The sequence below is a fragment of the Rissa tridactyla genome, chromosome 3, assembly GCF_028500815.1.
Source record: "Rissa tridactyla isolate bRisTri1 chromosome 3, bRisTri1.patW.cur.20221130, whole genome shotgun sequence".
Classification (NCBI taxonomy): domain Eukaryota; kingdom Metazoa; phylum Chordata; class Aves; order Charadriiformes; family Laridae; genus Rissa; species Rissa tridactyla.
The window spans coordinates 59522153-59539056 of record NC_071468.1 but is presented as its reverse complement, the minus strand read 5'-3'; the positions used below and the strand labels follow the sequence as shown (position 1 = coordinate 59539056).

The following is a 16904-nucleotide window of genomic DNA, read 5'->3' as shown; positions in this document are numbered from 1 at the left end:
TGCATGAACAAAAGCAGGCACATGTGCTTATTTCATTTTTTAGTATACGTACGATATCAAGGAAGTGATGTAATCTTTGGTTATCTAGGGCTTTCAAAATCCACGTTATTAAATAACTTACATCATCTTAAAGACAGGTTAGCAAAATTTCAATGGTTTTCTTCTGTAAGAAAAGTTAAAGAAATGAGACAAATTAATAAATGGTCACAAAGAGTGTTCTCTCTAAATGGAATTATTAGAAACAGCTTGACTCTCTCCCTGAAAAATATTTCAAAACCTGGATAACGTCCGAATAGTATTTTGGAATGAAACACCTGCTCATCACATCACCTACCTTACAATTTCCTTGCAGACTAGTTCTAGGTATTAACAAGTATTTTTCACTCAGGGATGATGATACGCAACTACAGAACAAAAATGCTAACACAGATCCCCTTTAAAACAGCTTTTGTTTTAAAATACTGGTTTCTTTCTGATTTGCAAGATCGTATGTATGCAAGAATCTAAGCCATTTGTAATCCTTTTAATAATAATTCCTTGATGGAAATACACTAGAGAAACATAAATATGAATCATTATAAAGCATTTTGAAACCCAGAAACACTACATTCCGATTTTGAATATACTTCAAATATCAAACTTCATTAAAACTATTAAAAACAAATTTCAAAATTCACTTCAAAAAGTTGTCTTTCAATTGTTGTGCGATGACTTGAAAATGAGAGCTTTTCTTCTTTGCTCAGCTATGGCAGGTGCCACCTTTGGGATGGAGACAAGCACCAGAAGTTTGCGCAGCCCTTTTGAAACTGAACACTGGCACCCGCAATACTCCTCCCAAATTTATTATGCTCTTTCTTATAGCTCAGCGCTGACACATAAGCAACAAGCAGAGCTGTGGGCAATCTACAGTGACAATCTCAGGCTTATTTTATTTTCACTGAAGAGTTTACTATTACTGCTATCCATACTGCTGGTACGCACAAAATGGATCCAAAGTGTAGAAAATCTTTGATTTTGTTACTTCCAATTGAGCACATACAACTCTATGGACACTCAGTCAGAACTTTATATACGTAAGCCCTTTGCAAGATCTTCTCCATGAAAACATGAAAATTCAGTGTATGCATAAAGATATCTGAAAATTGACAGAAACCCAAGTTAGCTTTTCCACTTACACTTCCTAGCACAAACTTTACTGTACAGTGGGGAGCTGTAACTTTGAAATACTAACAGATAACACTGCATTCAAACCTTATTTCCTGTTATATGGGCGTGTCTTTTTATTTATTTATTTTTTAAATAATAAAATGACAAGGGGGCAAAAACAATTATAGAAACAAGGCCACCTGCTCTTAAACTGACTAGCCTAGATGTCAAAACGGTCATATTCACTTTTACTGAATATCCTTCCAGCAAAGCAAATCCACTCTTTCCTAGACCAAGTGTCATATATAAGTGTACATATGCAAATATGTACACTTCAATCTACCGACTGGTGTTTGATCAATTTACGTAGTCGAGTGTCTCACTCAAACTCTCTGTGCTTTGAGGTTACATGTCCCAGAACGTACTGAGCTTGTTGGCATTTGGAAAATTAAATTTAGAAAAACGTATTACTTCACAGTTCTTGCCTTTAAGTTACTAAAATATTTAGGTGTAAGATATTCTACATCTAGATAAGGGGATAAATCAAAGATCAAGACAATGAACTTCCACTCAGCACCAGCCCTTCTCTGCACCTTTCATCTCCTTATCAAAACACAGAGATGAGCCTTGAGGCAAGCAAGCCCTGGAGTGAGACAGTCCGAGTCTGCTGAAGTATGCAAGGAGACCGCGCGACGACAATCGCAGCGTAGCAAAAACCATCTTTCACTTCTAAATTAGAACACGTTGAACTCAAATAACTCTGCAGAGCAAAATTGGAAATGCAAGACTAAAATAAGAAGAGACAATTTTAACCAGGAGAAAGATCTGGAAACCTGTCCAGACCTCACAGGCTTTTTTTTTTTTTTAAACCTTAAAGATATGCCAGTGGAAAAACCAGAAGACTAACCCTTCTCCTCTACTGAAGCAGAGCAATCACCTGGGCCTCACCAAAAGTCCGTTTCAGATTTTGTACACCGTGGCCCCCAGTTCTGGGGAGACCTAAGTCTCCACTTAAGTACACATTTGAAAAATCCCTCTAACTGAGCGCTGTCGACATATTTAAAGTTCAGCAGGAGCATACTGCCCAGTGCGGCACCCTGGCCTTGACAGAGCTGTGGCACCCAGCCCGCAGAGTGCAGGGTGCGCTTGGAGAAGCCAGCGCTCCCCCAGGGTAAGGTTAATGCTGCAGTTTATCACACCATAATCTGCATTCTGATGGTGTAAAGGTAAAGCACCCAACATCCCAGCCAACGCCACGAAGCGACAGGCATCCTCGGTACGGTTGTTTTTTATGTGTGTGCACATTTGGGATTTGAAGTTTATATTTTATCAGATTTAGCAGAAGGACGGCCTTTGCCAGAACACGATGGAAGGGTATGTATGGAATGCAATCTCCAAATTACACTGTCTGTCATAGTTTAGAGTATAATTACTTTATATCACAGTAAAGTATCATAAACTAATCTCCAAATCTTAGTGAGCAATGCTCTTTGGTAAAATGTATATTCACAGTAAAGCTCAACAAAAAAACCTGTGGCAATAGCTGCAGCAGAAAAGAGTGAAAAAAAGAACCAGGTGATACCATATAAACTGTTGTTTGTAATTACTTGTAATTATTTCACAGGATAATCTAATATTTTAGGAATTCTTGCGAAAAGAATGTATTACATACTTGTGAAACATTTCTCTTCAGGACTGAAGATTTCATTCTGCCTGGTAGTCTGAAGGAAGCAAGTGGCAGTGAGTGAAAGGAAACCTTCTTTGGCCTCACTTACTGGGGTTTGGCAATGAGGGATTAAAAAACTGTAACCTCTCTTCACCCAACTCCCTACATTTAAAGGCAAAATAAACAGGGTTTAACTCTCAAACGCAGAAAGAACATAGTTCTCTTTTCCCCTTTTAACACAGGTCATCTTTGTTAAACTAAGACCATTTATTTCAAATCTGATGGAGATACGATCATAGCACATTAGCCGTGCACAGCTTCTCTCCAGTAACCCCAAAACACTATGAGCATCGTCCAAACAAACGAGGGCACACATTCCTTCCTAGGGAGGATGTATTTTAGTGTATATTCAAGTCCTAGCTTGATCCCACTGAAATCAGAGTGGGGGCTGCCCCGCACTGCCCTGCTCACTCACCACAGAGCACCAACTTGCTTCTCTGCACAGTCCCATCAAAGATGATTTTCATCCCAATTCTCATTTGCTGTGAGAAAAAGGTATCTAAAATGAAACCGAAGAGTCCACTAGTTACTTCAAATAACGCTGACTCCCCAGTAAAGCTAATGGAAGAGTCGTGGAATAACACACTTACAAACTAAGTAGATCTGCACATCTCAACCAGCAACTGGACCTGTGCCATAACGTGTCTGTGTACACACACATGCCTGATGATAATGTGATCCATACTATTTTATATTCCTCTATTTCAGCTTTAAAACTGCAACTGACATTTTGGTACAAGAAGGAACCGCACCTAATGAAGGACCCAAAGGTGCTGGAGCATCTAGGGTCGGTACTGGTTTTCTGCAGAGAGCAGTGCTGCAGTCACACCCAGCTCTTCTGCTGGCCTTCCCAAACACCTCTGACCTGAACACAATAAACCTAAGAGAAGGGACACAAATTGCACCTGCCATTACAGTTGCCCAGTGACCCGAAAGGCCTGATCAGGTGTTATGGAAGTGCCTTTTCTGGCTGCAGTTTACAGGAATCATGGATTCTGCCTGCCCACCACCCAGTGGCCAGCACTTCCCAGACAAGCCTGTAAATACTCTTTGTGATCAAGGAGGGGCACAAGACTGGAATTCAGGATTTGAAAAGGGTATATTACAAGTTACATTGTAAAATATGGAGAAGGTACGACATAGCCTAAGGTCTACAGCTACTGTAGGAAGCCACGGCCTGTGCAACCGCAGTTGCTTTGCTGTAAAACACGTGAAGAAAAGAAACAACTGCTAGATTTCATTATATTTTAAATGCAAATTTGGGATGAGATGGAATTAGAATAAAGAGTCTATCTTAATAATTAAGAAAAAAAAAATACTCTCTGTAAGAGAAAATTTGTACACCAGAACATGCCAGCGGGTCATCATGTGCAACTCCGAGTTTCTCCTGACTGTGAAGGGACCCCATCAGCACCTGGCTGGCAGGAGGGAAGGAGGGCGGTTGGAGGGGAGCGGAAAATCCTGAGAAACTCTTTGCAGACATGACAGGAAGATTTAGCACACTGGTATGGTATGGTATGGTATGGTATGGTATGGTATGGTATGGTATGGACCAACGTATGAAAAAATTACAAGATCTGCAATTATCCCTGCCTTCAAGCCGTGCAAAAATCCTGCCAAAAAAGCAAAAACAACGAAGTAACTAAATATAGATATATAAGAAATAAAATTATACATATATATTTAAATACACAGCTCTGTCTATATAAATTTTATATTCCTGTGTCTGTGTATAAAAATACAGTTTTGAGTATTTTAATAGAAGTGAGCACAAATTGATTTAAATTAATCTCTGAACATACTGGAGAGCCAGCACAGTAATTAACTGTGTTATTTATTAATTATTATAACCATACCAACTGTCCTTTCTCTTCATCTCTCCAATAAAAACAATTCATCTCTAATCCACTACAGCTGCAGAAACTTTTATGAAACATTACATAAGGTAATAAAATAGCTCCAGTTTTAGGTCTGCAGGATCCATTTCTGGCCTTCAATCATTGGTGTCAGATTATAATCTCCAGTGAAGAGTTTGATGTTATTTCAACAATACGATACCTCACTGGCACACGCGAGCACACAAACAGGTTTTTTTAAATTCTACGGCAATATAATCTGAACAGGAGATCGGTCGCTGAACAAGCTAAATCTGCATGAAGGAGAAAGACTGAAAGAGCAAGGAGCAGGGGGATGTAGTCAGCGGTATCAGAAAAATTAAAATAGTACTAAAAAAAGGAAGGATCATAGGAATGTACCTTAGTTGAAACGGTTTCTTGCAATATCTCCTGGCAGATTCTTTTCATCTGTGCAACTAGTTCCCTCTGTTATTCTAGTGAAGTCAATAACTCAAGTGGGCATAAAATAGAGAATTTCTAATGGTTTAGATCAACACAGGATATAAACCACAACTGAAATGTGTTTCCATGTGCTAAATTCAGCAATGATTATTGTAATCCAAATGCTTATATAGCATATTTTGACGATTAAGGTGGTAGGCACAGGGAATACAGAGCAAAAAGGAAGGTAGAAATACGTTGATTCAGATTACTGCTTACCGAATTTACTTCTGTTTTGCTAGCATATTGTTAAATCCTTTTTTGTGTTTCATAGGAAGACATACATTTTGAAGGCAGTTAGTCATAACAAGCTCTTTATTTTGTTTTTGGTTTAAAATGCCTATAATTTGTACACCCTGACACTTGCTGATTTCATGCCCTGCCTTTTCCCGTCAAAGACCCTTCTCTGCTCTCCACACGAGGAAATCTCATTTATCAAAATTCTGTTAGCGTAAGGGGAAGGGCTATGCTGAGCTGAGCCATGGCCTTCATTAAACATGCAGAACATAAACTGCTGACACTAAGCACAGTCAACTTGCAGCACGGCAGAGGAGGGGGAAAAAAAAGAGCAACGAGACAGAAGGAATGGTGCGATGGTGAGATGGGAATAAAAGCCACGGTTTTGCAAAGCGTTTAAGTCATACTGGAGTCAGTGAGATTTAATCACAGACCTGAAGTTAAGCATGTGCTTAACTTCGCCAAACAGAAATAGATCACTAAATTATGAATGGAACAATCTATTTCTGTTCCCAGGAACATGGACACTTTGTTCTCCAGACCATTCCCTCAGGGAATGAAAAAGGTGAGGCGAAAAAATGATAACAAAAATGGAGAAAACAATCCCTTCTTCAGCTCAAAATACTGGTCCAGATAAAGGAACTACACATTATGTTTAAGATAGCAAGATTAAAAAGATTGGTGTCCATCATTTAGGTTCCAATAGAGAGAAAAGAGCAACTGCAACTATGGTCACTAATTTCAACAGGGTACCAAAGGAGGTGCTCTGAACAGGAAGAAAGAAAAATTCATAAATTTGGAAGAGGCAAGCAGGAAAACAGAAATGCATTGAAAATCGACATTAGGGCTGAGGGGGAACAAAGTGGCTTTTTAGATTTTCACTTCAGTTACTGTTCTTGATTTTTTTTCTCCTTTAATTCTCAAAGATAGCTGTGTAATGCTGCCTACAATAGAAACTTGAATTTAATAGGCACGAAGCAGAAGGTGTGTAGCATTTTCCTCTGATCACAAGGAACAAGCACTTAGCTGTAAGAGAGATCCACAATGAGTCACTGCAGGGAGGAATCAAATGCATCACAGGTACATGCAAGCCTTTTTTATTATTATTGTACCAACTGAAAACACATTATAACTTACAGCTCAGCTCTAGACAAGAAATATCAATTTTAAGCTTCCTAGTCCTATAAAAATATGTAATATCCTAATCATATATGCCTGCATTCATGCAGTTCCAGCCGAGGATAAGGCAGATGCAAGGGGGGATGGGGAGGGAAGGTCAACATTTCCTCTGTAAGCTTTTTTTTGGTATTTATAAATAAGCTAAGATAACAGTTCCAAGTTGAAACTGCCTCGATACCAAAATGACTTATTTCCATCAAGTTCCAAACAGCAGCTAAAAGTTATTTTAATATTAATTATCTGAAAAACAATATCATATTAACATTTTCTGATACTTTGACACCTCTTAAAATAGTTCTTCGAAGTTAATCTGGAATTCAAACTACCGTAAAATTAACGGCTGGATTCTGTTATCCTTTTCCCATACTGAATATCATCATATTCCAGAAAGCAAGAATTTAGCTCTGATCAACTAACTCTTAGCACAATACTAACTTTTCTTCCATTTTGCAGGGTTCTGTGTACATGTAGCTTAGGAAGAAAAGAGCAGCAAGTAGACACACACTTGTGATGGCTCACGCACACTGATCATTCCCGAAAGTAATTTCTGTAGGGTTTTTTTGAACAAACGTTGTACACATTTAACAGAAATCAATAGCTGCTTTCATAGTGAAAAAGCCCCCATAGAGTTTTTTTTCTTAACATCATCTATAAAATAGAAGGGGATGTCCCAGTTCTTCTGTCTTCTCTTTGGACTTGTAAACAGGGCAGTATTTTCAGCTTTTTTAGCTTTACTCTGGTTGACAAGACACTGCAGCCTGCCATATAAAGCTGCACACCACATGGCACCATTCAACAGTATATCTAGGTCAGCTTGCATTTTTAATGTGCTCCATTAGCTTTCCCTTGCTCACTGTATCAAGTTTGAACTTCTCCTTCTCACTTTCAAACCTCCGTATAACTAAGCCAGGCAACAAACACGATCCTACGAGCATTGTGACCATCTTCAACATTTGTTCCACCAAAGAAACCAATTCTAGTCCTAATTAATATCCTTGATTTCATGACATTTCCCCAACATCCCCAAAATTTCTCCTTCAAGATCATTTGCCACAACACTGCAGGTAAAAAAAGTTTTCTTAAAAAAATAAAAAAGCTTTAGGTAACATAATTCCTTCCTCAGTCCTATTTGGGGCAGCTTAACAACTGTGACCTTGGCAGCATTCTGCATACACCTCAGCTAAAAAACCTAGGAGTTAATAAGCATATAAACAGCCATACCTACATAACTGTAAAGCTTTTGCACACAATCATATGTGCTAGAATATTTAGTTACTTAGATGCAACAAAAAGCCAGTTCCATGATTCGCTTCATTGCTTTCTTTCATAAACAGCAGCTAACACATTTCTCAAAATACATTTATTAATTTTTTAATTAGTACGTATTCTAACTGTTCTTCCCACAAGCGTTTTTAAGGTGTGCATCCCTCCATCGGAGCACAGCCCTTGCACAAGTACCGAAGTTGTAAAACCACTCCAGATATAGATTACATTTACGAGGTAATTGGTACATTGGTTCTGACACAACAAATAATACTGCCAGGAAGTTCCACAGGAGGCTCAGGGAGATTCAAATACATCTTGATAAAGAGGGGGAAAATCAGCCAGTGGAATGAAAACAGACAGTCACATTAAATTGAACAGTAAGAATGATGCTTATTTTTCTTTAGATTAAAACATTAAGGCAAGTTTTACTCAAAGAGACTGTAAATCTCGCTGCTTTCTATTTCAGGTAGTAGCAAGGATTCAGTAGTAAAATCATAAAGCACACAGAATGATTGTTACACCTAGAAATATATCACAATAGTTTACATGCGTATAAATATTTAACAAATTAAAGCATTGCAACAGTATGGAAATCATGCCAAAAACATCTGTAATCTTGATCTTCCTGTGTAAGGAAACGTTAAGACCCTGTATACTCTTCACCATGGAAATCAAAGAAATGACCTTGAAAAACAAGATTTCCCAGTGTCATTCTAATCAAATAAAATTATCCATCAAAATCCTAATTCACTAGAAAACCCTGTCTCACAAGAAGAAATTCTTAAAAAATGAACAATGGAATAATTGAAGCTTCGAAGTTACAAAACCATGTTTTTTGTAAAAGAAACGTACATTCAGTAAAAAGCCTAAGATTCTGCATTATTGTAATTGTTTTTTCCTCTTTGAAATCTGCGACATGTCAACAGCCCTTTTTCCAGCAAAGCACAGCTCTGAAGCGTGATACACCCCTGACCTTGTCTCAGGAAAAAAAAAAAGGAGAAGCTAAAACCTAAATCACATCTGTCTACCCAACAACTTTCTCACGTTCCTCTTTGTAATTCCTATCCTTCGAACCTAGCATTAGTTTTAACAAGCCAACTATGCAATCAGGGGAAGCAGCCACAGAGCAGAAATCTGAATCTTTTTCTACACACGTATTTCATGCTGTTAAAAAAGAACGCTATACAAAAAAAAGGCAAACAAATGAACAGTAGTTTAAAAATAAAATAACTTGTGGTTTCTTTGTTGTTTTTTAAGTCGCAATATGAATGGGAGCATGCTTTCCTGTAGCAAGGTGGGGTTGGTTGCTGGAGGGAGCAGTTCTGGTCCCACCACTTGCGCAGTCAGGTAGAATTTACAGAAGAAAAAGAAATCTGGTCTAACCTGCTCTCCTAATCAAGAAGCGAACTATTTGCAAATACTCTGTCCTGCCCTCTTCCCACCCCCAAAGAGACCACCTGCCTCAACATTTATTTAAAATGTGCAGGTATTTACAAGCAAACTTTGTGTTCTGATGGTTAGATGACTTCTTGGTAAATCTGATACTCTCTCAAAGTTCAAACCAGCAGTATAAATCAAAGGGGCCACACAGAACTGTAAAGGACCCGCCGTATCAGGCGGGCATCACCCCGGTTGCCTGTTAACAGGCGAGCGAGGGAGGGCCCCGAGCAGCACACCCAGCCAGACGCCAGCAGCCAGCTCAGGCACACCAGCCTCGGGCCGCCCAAGCGCGCCCACCAGTTAAAAACATAAAGAGTAACAGAAGGAAGACTGAGAAAACAAATTATCTTTTTTGTTTTTTTCTGTGCTAACATCGATCACTACATCATAGTGACTGGTGTAAAATGGTGGGTTCAGTCAAACCCTCAAGGTGATGTATGTTCCCACCACGAAAGCAGTACCAAACTTTGCACATTTATTGGCATTTCTACAGAGTTTGGAAAGGGCAAACTACACTACAGACCATCTCTTCAAAAAAGCAGCACAGGGAAGTACAGACTGCTAGTGCTGCCACCACAAGAACTGGGTGGTTCAAGGTTGCAGCAGTTAATTTCAACAAAGTGGCAACCTCAATCGGCACAGAAATGCAGAAGAAATAACTGACTAAACAGGGATACAGATCGATCAGAAAAGCCAAACCAGTTGCCAAGCCATCTTACTTAGAGACACCACTTCAGCAAAAAGTAAGCATTGCCTTGAATCACATACAAATCCACTTCTGAAAATCGCACATCACTTTCTTACCATAAAGTAGAGACGACGTAGGAAGAAAGCTAGCACTTTACATATTTTTAGCGCTAATCCCAATGGACCGCAGGGCAAACCACGTGACAGCAATATTCAAGGGTGCTGAGGAGGGCATGATGTTCACCAGCTGTGCTCACACCAGCCTGCCAAGAGCACTCAGGAGCTTTGTAAAACAAATGTTACCACATAGCCATGCAGACTGCCTAAGTCTAACCCTAAGGCCATCAGTATTCATTCTGCAAGCACTGTGAGATGCTCCATACTGAAAAGCAGCATTAAACGTGTATTTATCGCTAATTTGGGTCACTGGCAAGAGAAGAAACAAAGGAATACCCATGAAAGCCTGACATACTGTACCCACACTGGGACATTGCCACAGGAGACAGTTCCTTCCTAACGTCTTGCTTTTTCATGTCTTTCCTGAGACTACAGTCCACAAGTGTGGGCTACAGGGCACAAGGAGGAAAGAACCAACTGTTACTACGCCATTTATCCAGCATGTCTTGACATTTTCACATTTGCGGGTTCTCAGCCAATGTATGACGTTTTTTTCCTGTTCTATGTATCATTTCATCTTTTCTTCTTCATCTGAGATTGTGTTGGAATTGTCCAGATCCACCACCAATGCATGCAGAGTCACTAGGACCTCTAAGAAGCCCTCATTTTTTTCCATCCTCCCACACAGCTTTAAAATCCCCTCTATACGAGAAGCAGGAGTGAGCTGTGAGGAGTGGGGCACCACAACAAGTGCGTGCTATTTGGAATGGATTTTGACAGGGCACTGCATTCTTGTTGTGTGATTCATCCTCCATGCTCAAGGTGGTTAGATACACTCCTCCACAGCTCACAGCACTGAGGACAAAGTTGATCCTGTCGGGACTGTACAATAGATAGGGATGAACTTATGGCACGGTTGGTGTGCCTCTTAATTTTTATAAAACTAATTGGAAAAAAACCCCAAACAAGAAAACAACAGAGATCTTTACTGAGACTGAACTTACCAGACATCCAGAACTATTGATTACATAGGTGAAATTTCTAAAACATGACCACAATTGCTCCGTTTTGCGTGTACTTGGGTTGTCTCAAATAACATAGCAGTGACACGCATAGGGCCAGGCAGAAACATGTTCAGGTTTCTGCTACTTACTTAGTCATGACTATTTCAAAACACTTTGACAAATCTTTAAGGGGTCCCTAAGAATATCAAAAGAGCTTGTTCCCTATTATAATGCCACTCTATACTCTTAGAAAACACCCAGCGCAGACAGTGCTGAGAAGACTTCAGCAATCCTAAACCACAGCTTTAAAAATGACTCAAAGAAAGAAGGCTGGAAAATCTTTTTAGTCACCTGAACACCTGAGGTGAAACAACTCCACAAAGAAAACAGTAACAACAGAACTGGGGAAACATGTAATGCTAACTCTGCTCTGAGTAGCAAACCAGAAGTTACTGGAGGCTAATATGAATATCTATTTTTTCTAAGCTGAAACAAATCCAAAAACTTATTTACAACCCCCATTTGTACCTAAGTCAACGGTGCACAGACAGATGTAAATGAGGACTCGTTTCTCTATATTTTCTCATATACTAAGCACACACATAGATACTCCAAGTGTCAACGTATCAAGACAGAGATAATTCAGACACTTGAAAACATCCTCTTCTGAAAAGGATTAATTGGCTTTAAAACAATTTAATTTGGCTTTGAAGATGCAACTTTTATTAGCAACCACCAGATGGCAGAAGTAGAGGCTGCTTAGAGTCTTCAACAAAAGAAAGCTGTGTTAAACCAGGCGTGCGTTAGAAGAAAACAATTTTTAATGCCTACTTTTTCCTTCTCCTTCAATGGCTTCCTTTCTCCTTCTTTCCAAGAAGTAAGTACTTTTTTGTTGCAATCAAGCTAATACATAATTAAATAAAAAAAAAAAATCTCTTGAGAACACATTTTCTCAGTTTTCTCAAATGGCATCTCTACTCCATCTCGTAGCTCAAGGCTTCTGTGTTACGGATACCACTAGAACAACAGTTTCCTTCTAGATTTGCACAGTCGTAACTCTCAGTCAGCCACTAAACATATTCTCTTTGGTGTCCTATGTTTCAAACCAGGAAGCTGACACGTAGCTACACTGTGTAGTTGAATTTCCCCTCGGGATTTGAACTTCTGGTATCTGGGATGTGAAAATAAGTGGGCTAGAGAAGATGCACCGTGATGTGCTGAGTGTTGCAATAAAGCAGCGTTTGCAAGGTGGAGGAAAGCAAAAAAAAAAACCCCAAACAAACAAACCCCCAAACTTAATGAACTCAATAGTAGCATATTCAGGAGGAATCACAGAATTAAACAAAAAAAAAGGAAAAAAGATATTTTAATCCTATGCACATTTGGTTCTTAAAACCATGTACCCTGCATCAGAGAAACAGCACTAAAAAATGCATACCAGCAGCAAATACTTAAAAAGACTTAGGAATAGACTCTCTCAACAACTCCCAGAGTTACTAAATTATGGAGACGAGGTCATCACTTTATGCTGTGTCACAAAACAAAAATACGGCTTGTTCCACGAACAACGCTGAAAGCTTCACCACGCAGAGACAGCCACATCAGAAATGCCACCCTTGCTGCATTTCTTTAATAGAGCCGTGTCTCCATTATGCTGATTTCTCGATCAAAGAGGAAGCTTTTCTCCTGTATTTGTCTTCTGCAAAGGAAATGTAAAATCATTCCTACAGTGAACATATCCATCGGGAATGAGATTCTCTTTCCTCAACCCCAGCAGCACAGTCCCAGAAACAAACAGGTGAAGCTTGCTCCTACTTCAAGACAGCGTGAGACGCAGTTGCGTAGTTAATTCTGCCTCTGTACATTAGCAAACATGCCGCTTGCAAAATATGGAAGGCTTTCTTCCCTGCTCCCTGTTTTTAAATGACACCTGCAAATCACTAATCCAGTTGCCATTTATTTCCATATGTCAAATTACAATCTTAACTTGTGCAAAGCAACATAATAGTAATGATTAAGCCAATTACATCACAACACAGCTTAAAACGACACACAATGGAAGGATTAAAGCTCACTACGAAATAAGAGAGTCCTGTTCTTGGTGGAGCTCCCCTACTGTGGGAACATAAGTTTCTCTTTTCCTGTTGCACAAAGTTGTGAGCCTTCTGACATGTAGCTGCTGGACTGCCATTAACAAACTTATTTATATTAATGCTGCTCTAAGCTGGAATCACTGCACCTCGGCATTAGCTGCAGTAGGCGGGCTCTGCGGCCGGCTCCGCAAACAAGAGCTTATGGCACTTTACACGTCCACAGACAGGTTGAGACACGTGGACGAACGAGGTGATCTCACCCTGCTTAACTGAATTGTAGCCTCCTCTACCCTACGTTATTTGGGTCAGGTAGATGCTGACAGTAAAAGCCGGAGGGAAAGGAGAGTAAACCAAGCACAAATATTTAAAAAGTCAACCATCTCGGTCTCTAGATAGGGCCAGACACCATTTGTAGCCTGTCTGGAGTACGTGCTACCGCATTCGACACCGTAATTCCAACTGATGCCAATATGCGGCTCCTACAATAAAATGTGGGTTAAATCTTTATAGAATAACCAACCTTTCAGACTAAGATTTTTAATTCCACCTCAGGGATTAAGATGTTTTAATGGAAATTGAGCATCTAAATCCCCTAGGAGGATTTAAAAAACTCAGACACTGTTATTTTTATTTGTTCATTGCCTTGATGTTTAAATCAGCCTCGTTCAAAATGGTTAAACCTTTTACCTTTTCTTTCTGCTCTGTGCACCGTATTCTTTTTTTCTTTCTTTTTCACGTCTTTGTATCCCTCCTAGTTTTCTCTACCATCTGGGAACACTGGTCCCATCTGCTAAAATATATCTTCCTATTCCAGCTAAAATAAACACAAAATAAATTGGTTCTATTAGTATTTTACATGTCATCATTAGGCTTTAATAAGATTAATGGGACTGAAGGAGTTTCCAGCTTTGAAACATTCCTGTGTGCTGACTGCAGACTCGGGCAGATACCACTCCATCTATTCACTCTTACTCTATGCTAGTTTCTTGGCAACTATGGTCTTGAAGAAACTCACTATATATGTAAGTTTATACTCAGCAGAATTTGAACGAACCAGGCACACCTGTTAAGTCTGTCCCGATGACCTATCAGCAGTTCATGATTTGCTAAGGTGGTCGTTACCCCTGTATCTCTCCATACACAACCACACATATATCACAATCCTTCTAAATATTGAAACAGAAGGATCAGTCAAAAGCTGGATGTTTTGATTTTTTCTTTTAAGAAACAAACATGCACACAAACGCACACACAAAAATGCATGCGTAAATTCAACTGAACACCATGTGTACTATCTTCAAAAAAGCTGTAACAGCTTCCCCATTCTGTAAAATTGGTTGCAAAGAAAGCTGAATGGTTTTGCTTCCTACTATTCAACCAAAGGAAAGGTGTGGACAGCAACGCTGTCAAACCTGCACATCTTTATACTTATCAAACAACAACTTTTTTTGAAACTGATTGAAAAACTGCTTACGTTTTCATGGCTCATTAAAGCGTACTGGTCTCACATATGCACAAAATGAAAAAAAAGCCATATTAAAATGTTATTTTTACTCCAATAAATGCCTCATATTCTACTTTTGTTTTGGGAAGACTGTTTTCTTATTAAAAAAGTGAGGTGGAGGGAACATTCTGAAGGACTATTACTAATGGTCTGCGATTTGCACCTGTTCTGTGCTTACAGAGTAAAGATAAGATTCAGTACTTCAAGGTGCCTCTTCCCCAGGTATTTTGACAGCAATAACTTCTGTTTTAATTTTCTTCTCTAAAATAAGAATTTGTCAAAATCAATATGCATAACTTGCATCAAAAGCATCCTGTAGCTTATTTCTACATGCACTTATCACCATCATCAAAGATTCAACTATTCAAGAGGCAGACTACATCAGCTAGATCTTCAGTTCACCAATGATAACTACAGTGAAGCTGAACAATGTTCTGCTGTCTCACTCAGAGCATTTTCCTGGGAAACAGCCCCATTTACTGCCAGTATGCATATTTACCATGAGACTAAAATAATGGAGAATTTAAGACTAACAGATAACATTGTAAGCTCTCTCAGCAGTCCACAAATACACTTTTTAAAGAGCAGTATTCTAGTATCTACAGGCAACGCAGCCTGTCAACAAGCCTAAAACTAAGTGGTGAAGTGTCTAAGGATAGGTGGAACAGATACAGTCAAAAGTCATCCTCTGCAGCAAATTATGCTTCTGCTTAGCCATACAGAGTGGTCCTACAACGTTTCAAGCTGAAGCGTATGCTACACCCAAAGCTTTAAGGATAGCCCTCTCAACAGTCTTCAATAGACTCCAAGGGAAATTCAGGCTAAATGCAAGTATCAAGGAAACCATTACATTGCGCGAACTTTTAACTTTACAGCCTCCTCAACTATGTTATTTGGTATATCTTATTTTCTCACTTATAAAATTAAAATAATTTTTCACTTTAAACATTGTGCTTATATGTATTTTCCATGGGCATACCAACTCATTTGTTAATGTAACAGAGACACTAACATTTATTTGTCATTGAGACAGACAGTAAAGGAAGTATTTAAGGGAGAGGAGGAAACGAAGTGCTTTCACAAATGCCTGAATAGACAGCTAAAATAAATTCTGGAATTAACAAATTTGTGATGATACATTTACTTTTCTTCTTGATTGATAAAAAGCAGGTGACATTCCTAGACATACAGAGTTCACTATATAATGTCTCTCTATATAGACATTATTAGACATTAGCCATTATTAGATGTCTATACATATAGAGACATAGAGAGAGAGAGATTATATACTATTATACAGTGCATGTGTGTGTATATATATATACACACACAATATAAAAGACTGTTGGTTCTGAAAGCTGAATCTTACAGAAAAGTTGCTTGGGACTCTGGAGGATGATGTTAAGAGCTGGTGACAGTACTGATTTGGTTTTGTAAAACTGAAGCTTAGTAATAGAAAATTCTTAAAACTTCTGGTAACAAAAAGGAGTTTCAAAGGATGTCCATCAAGATGACTCCAAGACTGAAAAACAACTTGCAAGTCTAGCCACGAAGAAAATAAGAAGCCTTCTGCACAGTGTTTTAGTTGTGAGAGCAACCGGCTACAATAATCTTCAGTAGTATTTCTGTTTACCCACCTAGTCTGAAGGATTATGGAGATGAGTTCACAAGAGCTGACCCTCCAGGTTTATTAAATATTCAATGAATATTCTGTATGCATGCTGGGTATTAAATAAAAACTAGCAAATACTGCAAACTACCATATGTTAAATACTTCAAATAATACTGGAGTAGCTGTTTTTTAATAATTTATTTAAATCGCTTTATCACATATCAACATAAAAAAATGTACAACACGGACACAATGTAAATTCTGGCATCATGAATATGTAGGTGCTTTTAAAGCTTTTTTTTTCTCTTGGTTAATTTTGTTTATTGTCTTCTATATAAACCTGGAGAATTTATTTCATCTTTTCTTGATATTTTTTTACCTTGATAGTAATAGTATTGCTATTTTCTCACCTGCAGCAGTGTCACAGCATGTGGGCCTTCAGCAGCAGGAAACTCTTCATTGTTATGATTTAGCCTACTGTTCCTACAATCTCCTTCTTCCCCTCCCTATCCACTCTCTTCCTAGCTAACTAGATATAGCCTACACACAATCTGCCC

At 38.8% G+C, this 16904-nt stretch overlaps 1 protein-coding gene across 6 annotated transcripts in view; it reads right to left on the bottom strand.

The window, feature by feature from the left end:
• ARID1B (AT-rich interaction domain 1B) overlaps window positions 1-16904 on the bottom strand; it is a 339818-nt gene that overhangs the window by 136630 nt on the left and 186284 nt on the right. The gene's annotated exons all lie outside the window — the stretch shown is intronic.